Raw genomic sequence first — 25588 nt, 5'->3', positions numbered from 1 at the left:
GTAAACAGAACAACTATCACTGTTCATACAAGACTGAAAGGTTTGATTTCTCAGCAATTAGAGTAGAAAGATTTCATTGAACACTCAAAGCATTCAGTATGAACTTAAGGATGATCACAACATAGGCAAAGAACTAAACTGGTACTATTAAATACTACTCTAGAGACACACTAAGAAAGCTTAAAAGAAGGTTTACAAGTTTATAACTGGTTCAAAAATATCTTCATTGCTTGTCAGAACAAAGTTCATCACTTTTTACAGAGAGACATGTATAAATAAATACACAACAAAATATATTCATAAAATCTAGGATACAATAAAATTTAAGAAACATGAAAAAGATGGAATTGTTACCAGGGGCTAGAGGAAGGGGGAAATGGAAAATTGTTGCTCAGTGGGTACAAAATTTCAGTTATGCAACAGGAATAAGTTCCAGAGATCTGCCGAACAACTTAGTACCTACAGCTAATAATATAATATTGTGCATTTTAAAATATGTTAAGAGGACAGATCTCACATTAAATGTTCTGACTACACAGAAAACACACACACACACATACATAAGAACACAAGGACATTTCTGGAGGTGATGAATATGTTAATTGTGGTTATGGTACCACTGGTGGATACACATGTTCGCTGATCAAAATATATACATTAAATGTATGCAAATTTGTATATTACATCTCAATAAAGCTTAAAAATATAAATATATTAAGTATAAATATGTTTCCTGTGATGGCCTAAACTGAAAACTGTGTTGCTATAAACAATAGAAATTAGTTTTCCTATAGTTCTTGAGGCTAAAAGTCCAAAATCAAAATGCTAGGGGGTCTGCTCCTTCTTAAAGCTCTGGAAAGTATCCTTCTGTTTCTTCTAGCTCCTAGTGTCTGTTGGCTTTCCTTGACTTTGGTGGCTGCATCACTCCAATCTCTGTCTCTGTGGTCACATTGCTTTCTACTCTTCATGCATCATAAACCTTGTTCTGCATTTATCTTATAAAAACACTGGCCATTGGATGTAGGATCATATGGATAATCCAAGATAACCACATATTTAGGCCTTTAATTACATTAGCAAAGATACTTTTATCCAAATAAGATAGCTTCCACAGGTTTGGGGTGGACATATCTCTGGGGGGCCATCAGTCAACCTACTCTAGCACCTAACAACAGAGAACCAAAATATATGAAGCAAAACTGACAGATTTGAAGAGAAAATATTCAACAAAAATAGATGAGGACTCCAATCCACCAGCTTTCAATAATGAATAGAACATGCATAATATCATCAAGGAAATTGCATGACTATAAAACAACTAGACCAAACAAATATTTACAGAACATCACACCTAACAACAGCAACACACACATTTTCTTGAGTATCCATGGGAGGTTCCTCCAGGATAGATGATGTCTTCAGCCAAACAGAAATATCAACAAATTTAAAAGGCTTGGTTATCATACGAATACAGTAGATGAAGTTAGAAATCATTAGGAATCAAGGAAAATCAGGGAAATTTAAGACAACTTCAATTATGTGGAAATTAAGCACATTACTATCTACTTTAAATGAGTTCAACAATAAACCACAAGGGGAATTAGAAAATATTTTTAGATGAATGAAAATGAAAATAAAAAAATGTATAAAATTCAATTCAAGTAGGGCTTATAGAGGAATTTTTTGATGTAATTCGTATATTAAAAAGATCTTAACACAATAACCTAATTTTCCACCTTAAAAGTAATAAAAAGAACACACTAAATCCAATACATGCAGAAGGAAATAAAGGCTAGAATGGAATGAAAACTAAGACTAAGAAAAATATTTTTAAAAATTTAAGTTCGTTCTTTGAAAAGATTAACAATATTTACAAACTTTTGGCTAAATGCACCAAGAGAAAAAATATATTCAAATAACTAAAATCAGTAATAAAAGGGGACATAACTACCGATTTCATGGAAATAAAAAGAATTGTAAAGGAATACTATGAACAAATGTGTTTCAACAAATTAGACAACCTAGGTGAAAAGAAGAAAGTTCTACAAAGATACAACCTACCAAAAATGACTCAAAAACAAATAGAAAACCTAAATAAACCTTCAACAGCAGTAATTTTAAAACTTTCAACAAAAAATCTAGGCCCAGATGGCTTTAATAGTGAATTCTGTTGAATGTTTAATGAGTTATTAGTAACATCATTCGCAAATTCTTTCAAAAAACGGAAAAGGAGGAAATATTTTCTCGCTCACTATATGAAGCTAGTAGTATATTCGTACTAAAAGGAAATATGCCACAAAAAGGAAAACTAAAGATAAATATCTGTTATAAATATAAATGTAAAAAAATAGTGAAGAGGATATGGAGAAATTGAAACCCTTGTCTACTGGTGGTTAGAATATCAATGATGCAACATCTGTGGAAAACAATTTGGGTTTCAAAATATTTTACAATAGGGTTGCTTTTAATTATCTGATGAAATGTGGGTAAGGAGAAGAGTTGTACAAGAAGACAAATCCAGGTTAAATACACAAGATGCATGCATGAAGTCTTATACTTACTAGAAGTCAACCACTCAAGTGAGCTTTGACTAACAGCCAATGCAAAAAGAAAAAACTTATCTCTTACCTGATCATAAGATAAAAGATAAAAGTTGACCTGAAAAATCTATTTTCTGTGTCCTCACAGAAGTAATATTACAATGTACCCAACAATACCTTTACAGTTAATAAAATAAGTAATTTCATAGGGCTATTTATTAAGTATATTTATAACACCATGGTAAAATTCAATTCAGTAAAACTAGTTATATCAGCAGCCTAAATAATGGAGGTTAGGTATATAGCTTTCTGATGACCTGGATTTGTATGTGAGTCATTTTAGAGTCTTTACAAAATGGAAGAACTGCATCCTTTAACATATTGTCCATCAAAATTCCTTTTTTTTCAACCGAGTTTTAGGTATGTAGTAGAAGGGTTATAAACTCAAATCTCCACAAGGTCCGGGATAGTAAGAATAAATGAGAGAAGTGGGATTTTCTAATAAAAACAAGCTACAAATAAAATGAAAAATGGTATTTAACATAGCCACTCCCATATTATAGGGTTAGGGGCTATAGCAAAACATAGCTTACAATACTTCCAACCAGTCTATTTTCACTATAAACAAAATATGTGTCAGATATTGCTAGATCTCCTACTTTTCCTAGTTGTATCACTCAGAAGCCAGATATAGAAAACAGAAAACCATTAAGGCTATTTTAAGCATAGAGAGTAAAAGGCTTCAATATAAGAAACTGAGGGTTTGCAATTTGTTGAGGGTGAGTCTTCAGGAATGAATCAAGAATCAGACCCTCAAGTTAGTTGCCAACCTCACTTCAATCAGGAAAGTAGGAAATCTTTTACCTGAGCTTTTTGAATCCTTCACTTAAGCTGTTGACTCCAAGAACAATGCAATTAAGAAGGTACTACTGCTTTTAACCATTAGTGCCACAGACATGCCTTTCCCACTAGGTCCATACTGCAACAAAAATAGCAGCAACAACAGCTAAAGGATGTGTCCTCTGGCCTTGGTGACAGGAATACTGCTTTACAGGAAAACAAAAAACCTCCATGATCATGTTTGCCACCAGGACCAGCTAGAACTTCTGTTTTTTAAATACCACTTAACTATATCTGATTGTAAATTAAAACTAAATTATATCTGGAAGCTCCAATTAGAAATCTAATTTAACTTTCAACTAAAAATTTGTGTGTTTGTGTGTGTCTGTATCTGTGTGATGTATTCAGAGTAACAATCTACTTTACCTATCATATATTTTAATGCAAAAATCACCAGACTTTTATAATATTGAAATACCTCAGAAAACTAAATGTAGAACTACCAAATGATCCAGCAATCCTACTCCTGGTCATATATCTAGACAAAAATTTCATTGAAAAAGATATATGCACCTGTATGTTCATCACAGCATTATTCACAATAGCCAAGACATGAAAACAACCAGATGAATGGATTAGGAAGATGTGGTACATATATACAATGGAATACTACTCAGCCATAAGAAGGGCAAAATAATGCCATTTGCAGCAACATGGATGGAACCAGAGACTTTCATCCTGAGTGAAGTAAGTCAGAAAGAGATAGAGACACCATATGATATCACTTATATGTGGATTCCAAAATAGAGCACAAATGATCTATCTAAAACACAGAAAAGATCATGGACATATAGGACAGGCTCGTGTTTGCCAGGGGGAGGGAGTGGAATGGATTGGGTATCTGGGGTTAGTATATGGAAACTATTGCTTTTGGAGTGGATAAGCAGTGAGATCCTGCTGTATAGCACAGGGAACTATATATCTAATCACTTATAATGGAACATGATGGAGGATAATGTGAGAAAAAGAATGTATATATATATATATATGTATGTATGACTGGGTCACTTTGCTGTACAATAGAAATTGACAGAACACTGTAAATCAATCATAATAAAAAATTTAAAATAAAATAAAATAGAAAAAAGATCACCAGAGTTTTAAAGTGTTAGCAATTAATTCAATTTTTTAAAAATATCAATGGCCAAGCCAACAGTGTGGGAGTTGACCAAGAACATCTGTGAGCATATCTGGCTTCCTGAGAAGTAACTGGATGATAGTTTATGGTCTACTTCAGCGTGGAGAAACAGAAGATCAAGATCTGTCCTCCAATCTATAAAGTAATACCAATTTGTATATAGTGCTTTCCTCTATTAAAAGCACTTAAAATTGGATTTATCTTACAAAAGTAGATATGCTTGATAAAACAATTGACCAATGGTATGCAAGTTTATATAGTAAAAATGAAAATTTCTCACCAATCACTGTCACTCCCCCTTTATAACCTCTATTAACATGAAATAAATCATACCTCATTGTGGAAAAAAAAATGAGATGAAAGAGCAGGAAAATGTGACCAACAATCAAGAGAAAGTAATTGTAAATAGAAGCTAATCATTAGATACCTAGATGTCAGATTTAGCTTAAAAGACTTAGCATTTTAAAATAGCAAAAAAATGAAGTACTCCTTACAATTCTGTGGGTTGACTTGGTGGTTCTTCCACTGCATACAGGGTCAGTTGGGATCATTCATGTAATTTCATTCATTTAGGAGCTTAGCTGAAGTGCCTTGATTCTCTTTTAGGTGGACTTTCTTTTCACATTACATTTTATCCTCCAGGATCTTTTACATTTATACCCTTGATTTGAACTTGACCTTGGGAAGTGCTCAGGATTTAATAAGCTCCATGAGGCCATTCCTTATTTTGAAAAGCATTTTTCCAGCTGGAGAGGCTGCAAATAAAAAAAGGTTTTATTTTCCAAACCAGTAAGTCTTATATTAGACATATTTATTCCATATTATTCTTGAAAACTGAACACTCCCTTATTTAGCTCATCTCTCTCTTCCCATGCTTAATCATAGATAGCTAAAAGAAGCTAAATGACACTACTGAATTCCTGACAGTTTGATTTCCTAGCTATCATCTTAACCAGTTCTAAAATTTTGTTAGGTAATATTTCTATCTTCCAAGTTATCACAAGTGACAATCTTGCCAATGTTATATCAGTATATAACAGAGAGGACCCTTTTCCAGGCCCCAGTTCCTCACTGCTCTCTCTGCCTTCAATTACCATTTCCTTACCACTTCTCCAGTTAACCAGTCTCAAAGACAATGGCATCTATTTTATATCTTTGTTATAGAAACACTCCACTTCTAGGAAGCAATTCTATTTCACTTATCTATAATTGTTTAAAAAGCACTACAAAAACTAGTCATTTAAAGCAACACTGATTTATTATGTCTTGCAAGTCTATAGGTTGACTCAGTAGTTATTCCGTCCCACGCAGTATCAGCCAGAGTCACTCATATGACTACATTAAACAAGGAGTAGAACTGGGTCACCTCTGTCTCCTGCATTGTATTTTACATAATAAAACTGCTGCAAATCAGTGAAAAAGATAATCTTAAAATCTATTGGAGAAAAACTAAATACTATGTGGTTAAAAAATAAATAAAACAATAAGGATGATAGTAAGCCTCTTATTTAAAAAAAAAGGATGCTAGAAGATGAAATTACATATTTAAAGCATTGAAAAAATGTAGTTAAAAATCCATACACTGCAAAAAATCTTTCAAAAAATAGACTAAAGACATTTCTAGACATACAAAAGCCAAAGAATTTGTCTCAAATAGGCCTACAATGCAAGAAATGATTAAAAAAAATAGTTTCTTAGGCAAAAGATAAAGATTGTCAGAGAAAAAAATGAACAGGACCAGAAAGCATAAGTATGTGGGTAAGTATAAAAAAATTTTACATTAAATATATGAATACAGAAATTTTTATACAAACATATGTATAAAATATAGCATACCAAAGTACATATATTGGGAGAATATCAACTTATACTAATCTTATATGAGTGGAAACTAGTGGGATATTACATAAAATTAGACAACGATTAGTAAAGAATATGGTCTATAATTTTTAGAGAAACTACCAAAAACACAAAAAGAGTAAAAAGCCAATTGAGGAGATAAAAGCAAATACTAAAATATACATAACTAGCACAAACAAAGGAAGGCACGAAGGAACAGAAGAGAATAGAAAAGATGGCAAAAATATAAAACAAATAGCAGTATGATGGACTTAAACACAACCATAGGAAACATTACATTAGTTATAAATAGATCAAATACTACAATTGAAAAACAGAAATTATCAGACAGAATAAAACACAACCTAAATCCATGTTTTATAAGAACTATAAATATAAAGATATATACAAGTTGAAATTAAAAGGATGAAAAATGATGTACCACAGCAATATTAATCTCACAAAATGTAAGCTGTAGGGAAAAGGGTAATGCCAAAAAGAATGTAATCTAATAATAATAAAGTAATTCATCATGAAGACATAATAAACAAATATGTGTCTGCATGTAGGAAAAGAGGTTCAGAATACCAATTAAGATTGAAAATTTAAGAGATACAAAAATATAAATCATTATCAAATATTTTAATACCTCTCATAAAGAGAACAGGTTGAGAATAAAGCAGTAAAAAGATAGAAGATTTGAACAATAATATCAATCACTTTGACCTAATGTACATTTGTAGATTCCTACAGTGAACAACTGTAGATAACGTTCTATTCAAATGCAGATTAAACATTCACCAAGACACACCAAATGCTTAGCTATAGTACAACTCTCAATAAATTTCAAAGGACTTACATCATACAGAGTATTTCCACTGGCCACTTGGAATTATTTTACAAAACAATATTAATTAGATATCTATGAGATTTTGCTGTATAACACTGGGAACTATATCTAGTCACTTATGATAGAGCATGATAATGTAAGAAAAAAGAATGTATATATGTATGTGTCACTGCGTCACCCTGCTGTACAGTAGAAAATTGACTGTAAACCAGCTATAATGGAAAAAAATCATTTAAAAATTTATATCAATAAAAAAATTTAAAAATACATTTATAAATACTTGGAAATTATTTGACATACCTATAAATTTAAAGTGATTAAAAGAAAAGACTGTGGCTTTGTAATATTGCCTGATGTCTGGGAGAGTTTTGCCTCCTGCTTGGATTTTGTTCCTCAGGATTGCTTTGACAATTCTGGGTCTTTTGTGCTTCCATATGAATTTTTGGACTGTTAGTTTTAGTTCTGTGAAAAATGTCCTTGGTAATTTGATAGGGATTGCACTGACTCTATAGATTGCTTTGGGTAGTATGGCCATTTTTACATTATTAATTTTTCCAACCCAGGAGCATGGAAAATCTTTCTATTACTTTGAATCCTCTTTAATTTCCTTGATTAAAGTTTTATAGTTCTCAGCATACAAGTCCTTTACCTCCTTGGTCCAATGTATTCCCAGGTATTTGATTTTTTGGGGTACAATTATAAAAGGTATTGTATTTCTGTATTCCTTTTCTAATATTTCATTGTTAGTATACAGAAATGTGACTGATTTGTGAATGTTAATCTTATATCCTGCCACTTTGCAGAATTTCTTGATCAGTTCAAGTAATCTTTGGGTTGAGCCCTTAGGGTTTTCTCTATATAGCATCATGTCATCTGCATACAGTGACAATTTTACTTCTTCTCTTCCTATTTGGATGCCTTTCATTTCCCAGAAATAAACCCAGACACCTATGATCAACTAATCTTCAACAAAGGAGATAAACATAAAATGGGAAAAATACAGTCTTTTCAGCAAGTATTGCTGGGAAACCTAGACAGCTGCATGCAAAGCAATGAAACTAGAACATACCCTCACACCATGCACCAAAATAAACTCAAAATGGCCTAAAGACTTAAATATAAGACAAGACACCATCAAACTCCTGGAAGAGAACATGGACAAAACATTCTCTGACTAATATTTTCTCAGATCAGTCTCCCAAAGCAACAGAAATAAGAACAAAAATAAAATAATGGGGCCTAATCAAACTGACAAGCTTTTGCACAGCAAAGGAAACCAAAAAGAAACCAAAAAGACAACTTACAGAATGGGAGGAAATAGTTTTAAATGATGCAACTGACAAGGCCTTAATCTCTAGGTCATACAAGCAACTTATACAACTCATCAGCAAAAAAGCCAACAACCCAAGGGAAAAATGGGCAAAAGACCTGAATAGACATTTCTCCAAAGATGTACAGATGGCCAGCAAGCACATGAAAGAATGCTCCACATCCCTGATTATTAGAGAAATGCAAATCAAAACTACCACGAGATATGACCTCACACCAGTCAGAATGGCCATCCTTAATAAGTCCACAAATAATAAATGCTGGAAGGGGTGTGGAGAAAAGAGAACTCTGCTGCACTGCTGGTGGGAATGTAAACTGGTACGGCCACTATGGAGAACAGTATGGAGGTACCTTAGAAATCTATACATTGAACTACCATATGACTCAGCAATCCTACTCTTGGGCATATATCTGGACAAAACTTTCCTTGAAAAAGACACATGCACCCCTATTTTCATTGCAGCACTATTCACAATAGCCAAGACATTGAAGCATCCCAAATGTCCATCAACAGATGATTGGATTAGGAAGAAGTGGTATATATACATAATGTAATACTATTCAGCCATCAAAAAGAAAGAAAGAATTAATGCCATTTGCAGCAACAAGGATGGAACTAGAGACTCATCCTGAGTGAAGTAAGTCCGAAAGAGAAAGACAAATACCATATGATATCATTTATATCCAGAATCTGATATAGTGCACAAATGAACCTTTCCACAGAAAAGGAAATCATGGACTTGGAGAATAGACTTGTGGTTGCCAAGGGAGAGGGGAAGGAGTGGGGTGCATTGAGAGCTTAAGGTTAATGGATGCAAACTATTGCCTTTGGAATGATTTAGTAATGAGATCCTGCTGTGTAGCACTGGGAACTATGTCTAGTCACCTATGATGGAGCATGATAATGTGAGAAAATAGAATGTGTATATGTATGTGTAACTGGGTCACCATGCTGTACAATAGAAAAAAAAAATTGTATTGGATTAGGAAGTATTTTTTAAAAATAAAACAAGACAAGAAAAATTTAAACGAATTTATGACTATATAGCATATCAAAAATTGTTGGATAAAGCTAACACCATGTTTAGAGGTAAACATATAATTTGAAATGATTAAATTTAAAAAAGAAATGTTTAAAATTAATTACTTCTCCCTTCATCTTATACTAGAAAAGGGTGAGCAAAGTGAGCCAAAAATAAGTAAAAGATCTGAAGTCAATGAAATATAAATTGAGTAAATTATACAAAAAAGCCAAAGATTTTTCTTTTAAAAAATCTAATAAAATTTTGGAGTTCCTGTCATGGTGCAATGGTTAAGGAATTCCACTAGGAACCATGAGGTTGTGGGTTCAGTCCCTGGCCTTGCTCAGTGGGTTGAGGATCCAGTGTTGCTGTGAGTTCTGGTGTAGGTCGCAGATGCGGCTCGGATCCCGCGTTGCTGTGGCTCTGGTGTAGGCTGGGGGCTACAGCTCGGATTCAACTCCTGGCCTGGGAACTTCCATATGCTGTGGGAGCAGCCCTAGAAAAGGCAAAAAAAAGACCAAAAAAAAAAAATAATAAAATTTAAAGACAAAAAGAAAAAAAACAACACAAATTTGTTACATTAGGGATGTATAAGGGAATATTACTAAGGTTCGTACAGCCATTAAAATTATAAAAAGGGCATGTTATGAATGACTTTATCACAGTTACTATGACTACTTGGAGGAAATTACCAATGTCCTTGTAAGATAAAAATTACGAACAAATAGGAAACATAAATCACCTTCTATCATTAAAGGAAATTAAGCAAAAATCAACAGGCTTCCCACAAAGAAATCTTTATATCTGGATGGTTTTCCTTGTGAATTCTATCAAACACTTAAAGAACACCAATCCTACACAAATTCTTTTAAAACGTAGATGATAAGAGATACTCCTTACCTCATTTTATGAAGCTAGCATAACACTATTACCAAAACTGACAAGGAATTACAAGAAAAAAAATTGGAAATGGATATTATTCATGAATATAGAAGCAAAAGTCCTTAACAAAATAGCAAATAAATATCAGCAATATATCAAAATGATAATACATCAAAACAAAGTAGGCTTTATTCTAGTAATAGAAAATTGATTTACTATTTTAAAAGCAATTGGTGAAATTCATCATTATAACAGATTAAAACTAAAACTGTACTACCTTTTCAATAGATGCAAAAAAAGTATTTTACATACTTCAATACCAATTCACAATTAAAATAAAAACTTTCATTAGGAATAGAAGGATATTTCTTCAACCTGATAAAGGTGCTTACGAAAAATACACAAGCTTAGTTAGTCTGTAATTTTCAGACAGAAATATTTGGGACTCCCTCTCTGGAATTAAAAATAATGGCACAAAGAAGAAACCAATTATCTAGCACAAACTAAACAAATGTCTTATTTGAATTTAAGCTCCAATCAGAACAAGGTGCAAGCAGGGAGTTCCTGTCATGGCTCAGCAGTTAGTGAAACTGACTAGCACCAATGAGGATGTGGGTTTGATTCCTGTCCTTGCTCAGTGGGTTAAGGATTTGGTGTTGCTGTGAGCTGTGGTGTAGGTTGCAGATGCAGCTTGGATTTGGTGTTGCTGCAGCTGTGGCATAGGCTAGCAGCTGCAGCTCTGATTTGATTCCTTGCCTGGGACCCTCCATATGCCACAATTGTGGCCCTAAAAAAAGACAAAAAGATAAAAAAAAAAGAACAAGGTGCAAGTAAGTGTGTGCATGCACGCACATACACAGATGCACATAGATATATATGACAGGCATAGGTTCACAGATAATTAATAAACAGGGTTATTGGAAATTTTAAATTATGCCTTTGAAAAACATCCTAACGCCAATGGAGACATAAGCGGGGTTGCCATGTATAGCTGTGCGAAGTGTATGCTGCACAACTAATAGGGCACCATTCACACAGACAGTAATATGAACGGCATCCACCGGAATTGTAAAATACAGTGGCCCTTTATTAGGCATTTGCTTCTGGCAAAATTATCCATGAGAATGAATTACACCTACCAATTGCTTCTTATCAAACACATACTGCTATACTGCAGGAAGAAACCAGGTTCCTACTTTCTGATAAAGTAAATTTTCATATCTGTTCCCAAATTTGTTTTCAGTATTCTACAAAACTAGTTTTGAATACTCTCATCCAATCTTCAAACAAAAACCCTTGTACTTCCTGAGTAGTCTTCTGATGCAGTACACCACTCTATCAAATTTCCCTTCCTCAAAATGAACCTGTCTTGAGATACATGTTCTCAGAAGGAAATGTGAAGAATTATTGTTGAGGGGCTATTAGAAGATAATATAAATTATCAACTATTATTTATATCAGTTAACATAGTTGGTGATATTTTCCAGTTGTTTTTTTCCAGAACATACAAAAGTTTTTAAAACAGCTATTTCTGGAGTTCCCGTCGTGGTGCAGGGGTTAACAAATCTCACCAAGAACCATGAGATTGCAGGTTCAATCCCTGGCCTTGCTCAGTAGGTTAATGATCCAGCGTTGCCCTGAGCTGTGGTGTAGGTCGCAGACGTGGCTTGGATCCCGCGTTGCTGTGGCTGTGGTGTAGGCCGGCGGTTACAGCTCTGGTTAGACCCCTAGTCTGGGAACCTCCATATGCCGCAGGAGTGGCCCTAGAAAAGACAAAAAAAAACAAAAAAACAAAACAGCTATTTCTCATTGGACCGCCCACGACAAAAGCCAAAGTCAAACAACTAAATTGTAACTCAAATGAAAGTATTTCCACCAGGAACTGGATAAATGCCCAGGAGTAGGACTGCTAGATCAAATGGTAGTTCTATTTTTAGTTTTCTGAAAAATCTCCATACTGTTTTCCACAGTGGTTACACCAATTTATAATCCCACCAACAGTGTACGAGGGTTCCTTTTCCTCCACACCTTCTCCAGCACTTATTGTTTGTAGACTTTAGGATGATGGCCATTCTGGCTGGTGTGAGGTGGTATCTCAGAGTGGTTTTGATTTGCATTTCTCTAATAAGGAGTGATGTTGAACATCCTATTTTGTGTTTTTTGGCCATCCACACGTTGTCTTTGGAGAACTGTCTGTTGAGATCTTCTGTCCATTTTTTCCATGGGGTCGTTTGATTTTTGATATTGAGTGGTAGGAGGTGTTTATAAATTTTGGAGATTAATCCCTTGTCAGTCGCTTCATTGGCAAATATTTTCTCCCATTCTGTGGGTTGTGTTTTTGTTTTGTTTAGGATTTCCTTGAATGTGTGGAAACGTTTAAGTTTGCTTCAGTCCCATTTGTTTATTTTTGTTTTTATTGTCATTACTCTAAGACGTGGATCTAAGAAGATAATGCTGGCATTTATGATGGAGAGTGTTTGGCCTATGTTTTCCTCTAAGAGTTTGACATATTCAGTCTTATATTTAGGTCTTTAATCCATTTTATTTTTGTGTATGGTGTTAGGAAGTGTTCTAAGTTCATTCTGTTATATGTGGCTGTCCAGTTTTCCCAGCACCACTTCTTGAACAAGCTGTCTTTTCTCCATTGTATATTCTTGCCTCCTTTGTCATAGATTAGTTGGCTGTAGGTGCATGGGTTTGATTCTGGGCTTTCCATCCTGTTCCATGGATCTATATTTCTGTCTTTGTGCCAGTACCATATGGTTTTGAGGACTGTAGCTTTGTAGTATAGTCTGAAGTCAGGGAGCCTGATTCCTCCAGCTCCATTTTTCTTTCCCAGGATGGTCTTTAGCTATTCTGGGTCTTTTGTTCTTCCAAACAAACTTTAAAATATTTTGTTCAAGTTCTGTGAAAAATGTCCTTGGTAATTTGATAGGGATTGCATTGAATCTGTAGATTGCCTTGGGTAGTATAGTCATTTTGATAATGTTGTTGACTCTTCCAATCCAAGAGCATGGTATGTCTTTCCATCTATTTGTGTCACCTTTGCTTTCTTTCAGCACTGTCTTATTGTTTTCAGAGTACAGGTCTTTTGTCTCTTTAGGTAGGTTTACTCCTAGGTATTTTATTCTTTTGGATGTGATGGTAAACGGGATTACTTCCCTAATTTCTCTTTCTGATCTTTCATTGGTAGTGTATAGGAATGCTGTTGATTTCTGTGTATTACTTTTTTATCCTGCAATGTTGCCAAATTCGTGGATGAGCTCTAACAGTTTTCTGGTAGAGTCTTTAGGATTCTCTAGGTATAGTATCATGTCATCTGCAACTAGTGATAGTTTTATTTCTTCCTTTCCAATTTGGATTCCTTTTATTTCTTTTTCTTCTCTGATTTCTGTGGCTAGGACTTCCAAAACTATGTTGAAGAGTAGTGGTGACAGCAGACATCCTTATCTTGTTCCTGGTCTCAGCGGGAATTCTTTAGCTTTTCACCATTGAGAATGATGTTCGCTCTGGGTTTGTCATATATGGCCTTTATTATGTTGAGGGAGGTTCCCTCTCTGCCCACTTTCTGAAGGTGTCTTTTTTTTTTAATCAGAAATGGGTGTTGGATTTTGTCAAAGGCTTTTTCTGCATCTGTTGAAAAGATCATATGGTTTTTATTCTTCAGTTTTTTTAATGTGATGTATCACACTGCATGATGTTTGGATACTGAAGAACCCTTGCATTCCTGGGATAAATCCCACTTGATCATGATGTACAATCCTTTTAATGTATTTTTGGATTCGGTTTGCTAGTATTTTGTTGAGGATTTTTGCATCTGTGTTCATCAGTGATATTGGCCTGTAGTTTTATTTATTTATTTTTTTGTGGTATTTTTGTCTGGTTTTAGTATCAGGGTGATGGTGGCCTCATAGAATGAGTTTGGGAGTGTCCCTTCCTATGCAATTTTTTGGAATAGTTTCAGGATAGATGTTAGCTCTTCTATAAATGTTTGAGAGAATTTGCCTGTGAAGCCATCTGGTCCTGGACTTTTGCTTGTTGGAAGTTTTTTAATCACAGTTTCAACTTCAGTTCGTGTGACTGGTCCATTCATCTTTTCGACTTCATCTTGGTTTAGTCTTGGAAGATTATACCTTTCTAAGGATTTGTCCATTTCTTCTAGGTTTTCTGTTTTACTGGCATATGGTTGCATATAGTAGTCTCTTCTGGTCCTTTGTATTTCTGTTCGATGTCCGTTGTTACTTCTCCTTTTTCATTTCTAATTTTATTGACTTGAGTCCTCTCTCTTTTTTTCTTGAGAAGTCTGGCTAAGGGTTTATCAATTTTGCTGATCTTTTCAAAGAACCAGCTTTTCGTTTCATTGATCTTTTCTATGGTTTTCTTTGTTTCTCTTTCATTGATTTCTGCTCTGATCTTTATGATTTCTTTCCTTCTACTAGCTTTAGGTCTTGTCTGTTCTCCTCTCGTGAGCTGCTTTAGATGTAAAGTTAGCTTGTTTGTTTGAGCTTTTTCTTGTTCCCTGAGGTGGGCTTGTATTGCTATAAACTTTCCTCTTAGAATGGCTTTTGCTGCATCCCATAGGATTTGGAGTGTTGTATCTTTGTTGTCATTTGCTTCTAGGTATTTTTTAATTTCCTCTTTGATTTCTTCAGTGATCCATTGGTTGTTTAGTAGCATGTTGTTTAGTCTCCACGTGTTTGTGTTTTTTGAAGTTTTTTCCTTGTTGTTGATTTCCAGTCGTAGAGCGTTGTGGTCGGAAAAGACGCTTGGTATGATTTCAATTTTTGTAAAGTTACCGAGGCTTGATTTGTAGCCCAGGATGTGATCAATCTTAGAATGTTCCACGTGCACTTGAGAAGAATGTGTACTCTGTTGCTTTTGGATGGAATGTCCTATAAATATCTATTAAGTCCATCTGGTCTAATGCTTCATTCAGGGCCTATGTTTCCTTATGGATTTTTCTGTCTGGATGATCTGTCCACTGCTGTAAGCGGGGTGTTAAAGCCCCCGCTATTAATGTGTTATTGTCAATTTCTCCTTTTAAGGTTGTTAGCAGTTGCCTTGTATGTTGCAGTGAACCTAGGTTGGGTGTGTTGATATTTAAAATTGTTATATCTTCTTCTTGGATTGATCCTTTGATCATTATGTAGTGACCTTCCTTGTCCCTTAAAATATTCTTTGTTTTAACATCTATTTTGTCTGATATGAGTATTGCTTCTCCAGCTATCTTTTGATTCCTGTTTCCATGGGATATTTTCTTCCTTCCTCTCACTTTCAATTTGTATGTGTCCCTAGGAGTGAAGTGAGTCTCTTGAAGAAAGCATGCATGTGGGTCTTGTTTTTGCATCCAATCGGCCAGTCTGTATCTTTTGGTTGGGGTGTTTAGTGCATTAACGTTTAAGGTAATTATTGATATGTATGTTCTTATTGCCATTTTATCAATTGCCTTGGATTTGTGTTTGCTGCTCTGTTTTCTTCCCTTCCTCTCTTGTTCTCTCCTCTTCTGGTTTGATGACTATCCTTAGTGTTGTATTTGAGTTGATTTTTCTTGGTTTGTTTGTGAATCAATTGGAGATTTTTGGTGTGCAGGTATTCTGAAGTTTTGATATAAGAGCCTATAAATATACAAGATTGTTTTAAGTTGTTGGTCTCTTAGTCGCAAGTGCATCTCCAGTGTCCTGCATTTGTACCCTCCTCTTCTCACGATTTCTGATTTTGGTGGCATAATTGTGAGTGGACGATTTCGTATCTTTACTGTATGTATACCTTTACTGGTGAGCCTTGTCCTTTGTGGTATTTTTGTTTCCTGTTTCTGCTTTTTCTTTTCTGCCTAGAGAAGTTCCTTTAGTATTTGTTGTAAAGCTGGTTTAGTGTTGTTGAATTCTCTTAGCTTTTGCTTGTCTGTGAAGGTTTTTATTTCTCCTTCAAATCTGAATGAGAGCCTTGCTGGGTAGAGTAATCTTGGTTGGAGGTTTTTTCCTTTCATCACGTTAAGTATACCATGCCACTCCCTTCTGGCCTGCAGAGTTTCTGCCGAAAAATCTGCCAGTAACCTTATCGGGGTTCCCTTGTATGTTATTTGTTTCTTTTCCCTAGCTGCTTTCAAGATTTTCTCTTTGTCTTTAATTTTGGTCAGTTTCATTAATATGTGTCTTGGTGTGTTCCTCCTTGGGTTTATTTTATATGGTACTCATCGTGCTTCCTGGATTTGAGTGGGTGGTTCTTTTCCCATGTTAGGGAGGTTTTCGGCTATTACCTCTTGGAATATTTTTTCTGTCCCCTTCTCTCTCTCTTCTCCTTCTGGCACCCCTACAATAGGGATGTTCATGTGTTCAACATTGGGCCAGAGTTTTCTGAGCCTCTCTTCATTTGTTTCAACCTTTTTTCCCTTTTCTGTTCTGCTTCCATGATTTCCATTAATCTGTCCTCCACCTCACATATTTGTTCTTCTGCCTCCTGTATTCTGTTGTTGGCTGCTTCTAATGAACTTTTTATTTCAGTTATTGTATTTTGCATCTCTTCTTGCTTAAGTTTTATATGTTGTATCTCTTTGCTCAGTGTTTCCTGTAAGTTATCCCTCTTTGCCTCCAGTTTATTTCCAATGTCTTGCATCATCTTCAGCATCAACAGTCTAAAGTCTCTTTCCTGGAAGCTGAGAATCCCCTGATCGCTTAGCTGTTTTTCTGGGTTTTTTTTTTTTTTTTTCTTTCTCCCTTATCCGAGTTATAGTTCTCTGTCTTTTCATTTTTATAGGTTTTTGGTGTGGTGACCTTTTTTACAGATAATAAAGTTGTAGCCTGTCTTACTTCTGGCAACTGCCGCCTTGTGGCTGAAGTTGTTCCAGAGGCTTGCTGTAGGCTTCCTGATGGGAGGGACTGATGCCTGCCCGCTGGTAGGTGGAGCTGATTCCTATCCCTCTGGTGGGTGGGGCTTTGTCTCTGGGTGAGTTTAGAGGTGGCTGTGTGCCTTGGGGGTCTTTAGGCAGCCTGTTTACTGTTGGGTGGGGCTGTGATCCCACCTGGATTTTTGTTTGGCCTGGGGCTTCTCAGCACTGATGAGTGGAGCCATATTTTCCCAAAATGGCCACCTCCAGAGAAAGGCACATTGATGAATATTCCCAAGAGCTTTGCCTCCAATGTCCTTCTCCCATAACAAGCCACATTCCCCCCTGTTTTCCCAGGAGGTCCTCCAAGAACTGCAGTCAGGTCTGACCCAGATTCCTATGGAGACTTTCCTTTGCCCTGGGACCCAGTGCACGTGAAAGTCTGTGTGTACCTCTTAAGAATGGTGTCTCTGTTTCCCCCAGGCTCGTGGAGCTCCTGAACATAATCCCCACTGGCCTTCAATGCCAGATGCTCCAGGGGCTCTTTCTCCCAGTGCCAGCTCCCCGTGCATGGGGGCTGATGTGGGGCTCAGAACTCTCACTCCTATAGCTGAGTCTCTGTGAATCAGTTGGTTTTCAGCCTGTGGAGCTTCCCACTCGGGATGTATGGGGTTGTTTATATCGTGAAATTGCCCCTCCTACCACTTGATGTGGCCTCCTCTTTGTCTTCTGGAGTAGGATATCTTTTTGAAAGTTTCTAGTCTATTTGGTTGAAGATTGCCCAGCATTTAGTTATGAATTTTGTTGTTTTTAGGAGAGACGTTGAGCTCCAGTCCTTCTATTCTTCCATCTTAATCCCATCTAACCTAGAAATATCCTTTTGGATTCATTTCCAGTCACCACCATGCAGCTTGACTGGAATCCATTAAGCCTGAGTGTCTATTTCCATAGACTATTAATGAACAATCCAAACTGAAATTAAGAAAACAATTCAATTTATAATGGCATCAAAAAGCATAAGTTACCTAGAAATAAACTATGAATCCTATAAAAAATTTCTGAACAAAATTAAAAGAGGACTCAAATGCATGTAAAGACACCCCATGTTTATTGAACAGAAGACTTAATATTGTTAAGATATTAACACTCCTCAAATTAATCTACAGATTCAATACAATCTCTACCAAAATTCAAGCTTTTTGCCGAAATTGACAAGGTGTTCCTAAAGTCTAAGGAACCAAAATAGCAAAAAAAAAAAAATTTCTCAAAAACAAGTAAAGTTGGAAGACTCACACTCTAGATTTTAAAACTTAATGCAAAGCTACAAAATCAAGAAAGTGTGTCAACATCATATAGACATATAGGCCAATGAAATGGAATTTAGAGTCTACAAGTAAAACCCTTTTAATTTTCATCAACTAATTTTCAGTAAGAATTTAAAGATGATTTAATGAGGAAAGAATAGTTTTTAACAAATGGTTCTGGTACAACTGGATATCCACATGCAAATTAATGAAACTAGATGACTTTCTCACATCATAAGCCAAAATTAACTCAAAATTATCTGCAGACCTTAATGTAGGAGCTGAAAAATCAAACTCTTAGAAGAAAATATATTCTAAGTAAATTTTAGGTGTGACATAAAAAGGGAAGACAGAAAATAAAAAAATAAATAAATTAGAGTGATCAAAGTAAAATTTTTGTGACTCAATGGACAGTATACAGAGGTTTATAAGACACTCTAGTGATTTTCACATATAAGGGTTGTTACCTGAAGCAATTAAAAGGATAGTTGTAGCTAAAAATACTCAATTTATAATATCTCCTCCAATATTTTTGGTAGTAAATGTGCTATATGGAGTGACATACCAAAAAGTGGAGAGTGAGGTGTTCAAAGAATATGCCTTTCCACTGAAGTAACGATAAACTGTAAAAAATCATCAGAACTGACCTTGCCAAAACTAAGTAAAGCAGATTACCTTCCCCAAAGCAGGTAGGCATCATCTAATCCATTGAAGGCCCAAACAGAACAAAAGGCAGAGGGAGAATTGGGTCATTGGTCTTCTCCTGTCTAAATGTACAAGTTGGTCATTGGTCTTATCCTGTCTTTAGACTGGGATATGCACCATTAATTCTTGCTCTTGGGGCTTTGGATTAAAACTAGAATTTACACCATTGGCTCTCCCAGTTCTCAGGTCTTCATACATAGTCTGGAACTACACCACTGGCTTTCCTGTGTCTCTACAAATACATGATATATAAATATATGCATATATAATTTAAAATATATAAAATATATTTTAAAAAAGACAAATAAAATATATTAAAACCATAAATACATCTCTAATTGGTTATGTTTATCTGGAAAACCCTGACAAATACAGTCTTTAGTACCAGGAGTGGTTCAGGAGGGATAGGATTTTAAGGATTTGTTTTCTTTTCTTTTTTTCCCCTCCTCTCAAGGATTTGTTTTCTAAATACTAAACTGGTTGAGGGCTTCTAGAATGAGCTCTCCAATCTGATTAGATTTAAAGAATGACTTTATTTTCAAGTAGTAAATAAAGCATTGATAGTCCATAGTAAAGTCTGACAGAATAGATGTGCAAAATATTTCCACTGGAAATTCCTAATCAATTTTATAAGAAGTAAGGAGCTGGGTGCTTGTGTACATGATATTTTCAAAATTTTTTGGAAAACAAATATAATAAGATTGATTAGTTGCCCCTAAGCTTACTGCACAATGTAGTGAAATAAAAGGATGAGCTCTGGGATTCAAATTTCTAGCTCAAGTTTGGCATAAAGGACCTGAAAGCTTCTATGTATAATCCAAAGGACACACTTATTTCCTATTTCAGCTGAGACTGCTGAAAATCAAATACAGAATAGCATACTAACTGGCTGAATTACAACACAAGAGGAACTCTCAGTCTCACAGGGTATCTGTTGTTAAAGTGAGCACATTGGGAAACAATAGGATCCTACAGTTTGGTATGAGAAGTGATGAAGACCTTGATGAAGCTGCAGTCATTCAGGCCCTAAATTCTGATAAGCTTTATTTCACAACAGTGGAAGAGGCCTCCCTCCCTCTCCCCATCAGAAGCAGGGATTAACCCTATATTACCTGAGGAAGCTATATTACCTCTGAGGTGGTTGTGTTGCAAGACAGCACTGATTATCCTCAGGACCCTACTCCACAACTTTTATTTGCTTCTAGACCTATAACTAGATTCAAGTCCCAGCAGACCCCTAGTAAGAGGTTCAAAGTGTGACCCATAATGAACTATATTACATTCCAAAAGAACAACTTCTGTTTTCAAATTCAGACAGAAAGAAATATAGGAAATATGTGGAAATAGATATTAATAACATGGCATAATGGTAGAAGGAACATAAAGTTGGATCAGAAGGAATTTATTGATATGGGCTCACTAAGAAGAGATTCTTCATTTAATGTCATTGCTCTGGAGTTAGAAAGGGTTCTAATATTTTGTTTAGTTGGTTGACTGAAAAGTGGATGAAAACGTGGTCCATTGTGAACAAAGTGGACATACTGGAACTTTCTTGCTTTAATTGAGAGAAAGGGATTCAAAAGCTTAGGGAGAATGGAATGTTAGAGTAGATTTGTCATTTAAGACCTACACATCCACACTGGGAGGAACCAGAAGACACATTTTCCACCAATACTTTGAAAAAAATTTTTGAGAGAGTCCTTCCAACCTTTAGATGCTCTGTAATTGGCCTTCTGTGCAGGCCAGACCTTACAGTGGGAATGGCAGTCACTGAAATAGGAAACCTATATGCAATGGGACTAAATGGATTCCAGGTTGGCAGTGTCCAAGTGATAGCACTCAACTGCCAAAAGCAAGGTGGGTAGGGCTACTATAATGGACAACAAAGTAAAAGAAGAAGAAGAAACTATAGAGCTATATTCTTTATGAATATAGATGCAAAAATCCTCAACAAAATATTAGAATACTAAACCTAGCAGCATATTATACACATGACAAAATGGGATGTATCCCATGAATGCAAGGGTAACTCAACAACTGAAAATCAATCAATGTAATGCATTATGTTAACAGAATGAAAAGAAAAAAGCAAATGATCATCTTTATTGATCCATAAAATGAATCTGCCAAAATCCAATTGCTTTACATGAAAAAAAAAAACACTCCAAAGACTAGGAATAGAAGGGACCATCCTTAAAATGTTAAAAACCATTTATGAAAAACTCACACCTAATATCATACTCAGAGGTAAAAGACTGAAAGCTTTCCCCTATGATCAGGAACAAGATGAGGCTCTCTTCTTTCACCACTTCTATTTAACATTGTACCAGAGTTTCTAAAAAGAGCAGTTATGTAAGAAAAAGAAATAAAAGGCATTGAAACTAAAAAGGAAGAAAATAGTTCACAACAAGAGTGAACTATAAATGTAGATTTTGGATAATTATTATAATCTCTATTTCCATATTTTACACACACCTACACACACATCCCTTAGGTATCCATATCAGAAAAGAAATTTAGACTGAAGCAAGGATCTTGAAGAGATATTTGCATTCTCATGTTCATTACAGCATTATTCATGATAGCCAAGAGGTAGAAACAACCTAAATGTCCATCAGTAGATAAATGGGTAAAGAAAATATGGTATATACACACAGTGGGATATTATTCAGCCTTAAAAAAGAAAGAAGTTCTGTCACATGCTACAACATGGATGAACCTTGAAGACACACTAACTGAAATAAACTAGTTCAAAAAATACCATGCTGTATGATTCTCCTTATATGAAGTATTGAAAGTAGCCAAATTCTTCATGGCAAAAAGTAGAATGGTGGTTGCCAGGGTGTGGGGGAAAAGTGAAGTAAGTCAGAAAGAAAAAGACAAATACCATAGATATCACTTATTTGTGGAATCTAAAATATGACACAAATGACCTATCTACAAAATAAAAACAGATCACAGCCAAGAAGAGCAGACTTGTGGTTGCCAAGGGCAGGGACTTGGATGGATGGGGAGTTTGGAGTTGGTGGATACAAATGGCTACATTTGGAATGTATGGGCAGTGGGGTCCTACTGTAGAGCACAGGGAACTATGTGTGATTGGGTCTCTTTGCTGTACAACAGAAATTGAAGAAACATTGTAAATCAACTATACTTTAATAAAAAAGGATGAGAACAAAAGAATAAAGTTGGACCTTACCTCATATCATAGATATATTAACTCTGACTAAACACTACAGTAAAACAAGAGCTTTTCCCCTCATAATTTAAAGAGCCATGAAGGTATAAGTTAAATATCAGACATGAGTAACAGTAAAGGGAGCATTTCAATTTCTTAGATGTTGAGCTGTTGACATTTCATCTAATGATAAGCAGGGAATTTTTATTCTCCCAGCATTTTCCAGATTTTATAGACCACTCTCATGTTCTACAGCCAGGAGCAAGGCAACACTTAAGAAAACTGTGAGTAGCAGACTGGGTTGTAGAGGCATCAGCATTTGTGGAGATTGGCCTCCAAGGATTCTGAAAGATGAAGAGTGTTGAGAAAACCAATCAACGGAATAGTGTTTACCTAGCATACTTAGGCAGTCCTTGAGAACATCCAGGGAAAGAAATAATAGAAAAAATTTCCTCCCATTGAGGACCATTGGTGCCTGTGAGTCCATGGTATTTTACCTAAGTCCAAATTATTGAACTATTCTATGCCTGTACCTGTGGGGATTCACATATATCAAAGAAAACATATAACCACAAATACATGGCCATAAAAATTAAGTGGGCCCTTAATACTTGCCCTGAAGTTATATCTTATTTCTCTAGTCCACTTATTTTCCCATCTTCCTAAAGTGTTATTTCATAATTTCTCCTCTCCTCAAACCTTTAGCACCTTCTTCCACATCCTCACTCTCAGTTGTTGCCCTTGCTTTGTACTTCGCTGAAAAGATTGAAACAGTCAGAATAGAACTTTCTAAAATACCTACCATATCTACCAGCCTGTCTGCTTCTAAAGCCATATACAGTTGACTTATGAATAAAGTGGGGGTTAGGAGCACTGACCTTGCCACAGGGTTTAAAATCTGTACATAAGTTACAGTTGGCCCTCCATACCTGAGATTCTTCTGTATCCATGATTCTGTATCTGCAAATTCAATCAAAAGCAACTCTGTAGTACTATAGTACTTACTATTGAAAAAAATGCATATAAGTGGACCTACATATTCAAACTTGTTTTGTTCAAGGGTAAATTGTACACTTTCTTTCTCTTCTATTATAATAAATGACTTGTCCATATTCCTAAGATCAACCAATTCTCAGTCCTCATATTTTTTTGACATAACAGCAGCATATATCTCTTTTCCTCCGGGAAAAAAAAATATTGGTTTCTAGGATAGTATACTAGTTTGCTTTTCTTCCTATTTCACTGGCTATTACATGTCAATTTGTTTTAGTTCTTCCTCTTTTCTCCATTTTATAAAGTTAGGAGTATCCCATGGTTCAGTATCTGAACTGCTTCTTTATCTACATTTACTCACTAGTGAGCTCAACTATTTTCATGTTTTCAAATCCCATCTATATGTTGTTGATTCCCAAATTTATATTCTCCTTTCAGATTTCTCCCCTGAAATCCACACCTACATATCCAACATATCCACCTGAGTGTTTAACAGACATCTCAAACCCAAGACATTCAAAATGCAATTCCTAATCTTCACTTTCACAAAGCTGGTTTGATACCAGGCTTTCCCGTCTTGGTTTATTAGGTATATATTGGTGCATAACAATTTACTGCATACTTAGTGGCATAACGTAACACATATTTATTATTTTACAGTTCCTTTGGGTCAGAACATGGCTTATCTAGCTCTGATTCAGAGTTTTTCAAGAGTCTGCAATCTAGGTGTCAGCCACATTTGAGGTCTCATTGGAAAGAGATAAGAGAAATATCCCCCCCCCAAAGCTCCTGTTTGTAGAATTCAGATACTTACTAGTTATCACCTGAGACCAGCTTCAATGCTTTACCACAAGGACTTCTCTAATATATATGCTTATTTCATCAAAGCCAGAAAGGGAGTCTGCTAACAATATGAGAGTGACCATCTTATATAATGCAATCATGGATGTGACTTCCCATCATTTTTGCTATATTCTATTGCTTAGAAGCAAGTTAGTGGTCCCTCCCACATTCAAGAGGACATGATCTCATGAAAGATTACATTCCCAAACCAGTCCTATGAAGGACCAGTAGGCCCAAACCATTTGGGATCATCTTAGAATCTACCTGCCATACTCAGTTAATGGCAATTCCAGTCAGGCCAAAATCCTTGGTATGATCCTTGGCCCTTTTTTCTTTCACACCCCACATACAATCAGTCAGTAATTCCTAAAAGCTCTACTTTCAAACTATGCAGAATCTGACCACTCCATCTGTACCACTCTAGTACAAGGCAACCATAATTTCTCTTAAATTACCTAATAGCTGCCTTACTGGTTACCTTGCTTCTACCTTTATCATCCTCCATGGTCTAGTCTACATATAGTAGCCATAATGATCCATTTAAAAGATAAATAAGGTGATATCATTTATTTGCTCAAACTCTTCCAGTTGCTTCTGATCTCATTCAGAGTAAAATCCAAATTTCATACAGTGATATACATGATCTGGGTTCCTGAACCTATTTGACACCATCTCCTACACATTACTTCTCCTTGTTCATTCCACTTTAGGTACATTGATAATTTTACTATTAGCTTAGCATACCGGGTACACAGTTGTCTCAAGGTTTTCTGGATGCTCCCTGTCAGGATCACACTTTCTTCAGATATCCACATGGCTCTCTTTCTCATCTCTTTTGTGGTTTTTTTCAAATGACAGTTTTTTAGATAAACCTACCCTGACTGCATATTAATAGTATTACCTCTTACACCCCCACCCAGTACATCTAATTCCTTATCCTACTCATTTTTCCCCATAAGACTTATCATTTTTATACTACATAAGGTATTTACTGTGTTTAGTAGTCTCCAAAAGAATAAAATCACAGAATTGTTATTGATATTCTTCTGCTTTATTTGTTGATATACTTCTAGTCCTAAAACCAGTGTCTGACCCAAAGTACATACTTAATAAATGTTTGTGGATGGTATAAATGAAGACTTCTATTTTTTAATCATAGCCTAGTGACTTCCAAGGTCAAATGAGTAATAAAAATAATTACTAATATTTATTTAGCATTCATTGTGATACCAGATGCTTAGC

General features: G+C 35.4%; 1 long non-coding RNA gene across 6 annotated transcripts in view; it reads right to left on the bottom strand.

Moving 5' to 3' along the window:
- LOC102165926 (uncharacterized) overlaps positions 1-25588 on the bottom strand; it is a 1721850-nt gene that overhangs the window by 784607 nt on the left and 911655 nt on the right. For all 6 annotated transcript variants that reach the window (XR_014835565.1, XR_014835569.1, XR_014835563.1 and 3 more), the window contains one exon: positions 5073-5333. This is a non-coding gene — a long non-coding RNA (uncharacterized LOC102165926). The remainder of the gene's footprint in view (positions 1-5072; positions 5334-25588) is intronic.

This window comes from Sus scrofa, chromosome X, assembly GCF_054392235.1.
Source record: "Sus scrofa isolate SSC_HxYL_T2T_F1_AM1 chromosome X, Sscrofa_HxYL_maternal_Yorkshire_Landrace_v2.0, whole genome shotgun sequence".
NCBI lineage: Eukaryota > Metazoa > Chordata > Mammalia > Artiodactyla > Suidae > Sus > Sus scrofa.
Note: the sequence above shows the minus strand (reverse complement) of the source record. Positions and strands in the feature narration are given on the sequence as shown.